The 1164-nt window shown below is 47.2% G+C and overlaps 1 non-coding gene across 1 annotated transcript; it reads right to left on the bottom strand.

Moving 5' to 3' along the window:
• Positions 1 to 576: 576 nt before the first annotated feature.
• Positions 577 to 653, bottom strand: trnat-ugu (transfer RNA threonine (anticodon UGU)). Its single transcript has one exon. It is a non-coding gene; the product is annotated as a tRNA-Thr (tRNA).
• Positions 654 to 1164: the final 511 nt, after the last annotated feature.

Below are 1164 nucleotides of genomic sequence, written 5' to 3'. Positions count from 1 at the left end.
TGGGATCCCAGTGTGGTACCTGTGAGTTCTATGTCTTCTGCTGTGTGCTGGCTGTTCAGTGGTTACCAGTCTGCAAGGCCTCTACTCCCCACATGAAAGATTCCATTACAATTCCAGGAGTAGCAGTTCCTAGAGTCAGACCTTCTCCCTGGTAGAAGCCTGGGAGCCTCCTCTGGAGGGGTGACATCACACCACAGTAAAACCCCTCCTAAACACACTAATTACTGCCATGCTGTACTAACACATCGCCAGACACACATACAGACGCACGCACACACGCACACGCATATAAAACAAACACTCGCGCACCCAGACACAGCCGTTCCCACGTGCACACGTGCACGCAAGCGAAAAGGCACAAAACATGCACACACAAAACCTCTAAGTCAAACATACATGAAGGGAAACGCTTTCATGAAGAACACAACAACCGATGCCAGTTGATTTTAGATCCTGACAGATGTATCTACATTTACATTACATTTAAGTCATTTAGCAGACGCTCTTATCCAGAGCGACTTACAAATTGGAAAGTTCATACATATTCATCCTGGTCCCCCCGTGGGAATTGAACCCTGGTCCCCCCGTGGGAATTGAACCCACAACCCTGGCGTTACAAGCGCCATGCTCTACCAACTGAGCCACACGGGACCATCTAGTACATTGACATTACGGTAGAATAGAGCTTTCCTTATTCCTTCTATTCAAACTAAATTTAGAATAATGAAGAGCTCGTAGTCGATGAGTTCTGAGACAGACAGATGGGCGGGAGGTTTGCTGCTTTGCGTGCTGCTATTTTACACGCCTTTCAGGCCTCCCGGCGAAGCCACAGAGAACACCCCCATGATTGACTCACAGCAGACGCAGCCGTCTTTCAAACCAACACGACAATGCCCTAGAGACAGGCCTAATAGTTTAATCCTGCCACTAAAATATGTTCATAATGACGATTTGGGCTTGTTTCATCCTCTAAAAATATATCCGACCGATCTAGCTGACGTCTGGAGGCTCAGGAAACACGGGGCGGTTTAACTACAGTGAGTTCAACCCTGAAGGCAACGTTTAAGAGTTAAGAGAAAGTACGGAGCAGTGTTGTTGAGGTTTGCTATATGTGTTTGCTGTAAACTCAGATTACAGTTGAGTAAACTGCGGTGTACACAGCAG

This window comes from Salvelinus fontinalis, chromosome 37 (assembly GCF_029448725.1).
Source record: "Salvelinus fontinalis isolate EN_2023a chromosome 37, ASM2944872v1, whole genome shotgun sequence".
NCBI classification, from domain to species: domain Eukaryota; kingdom Metazoa; phylum Chordata; class Actinopteri; order Salmoniformes; family Salmonidae; genus Salvelinus; species Salvelinus fontinalis.
Note: the sequence above shows the minus strand (reverse complement) of the source record. Positions and strands in the feature narration are given on the sequence as shown.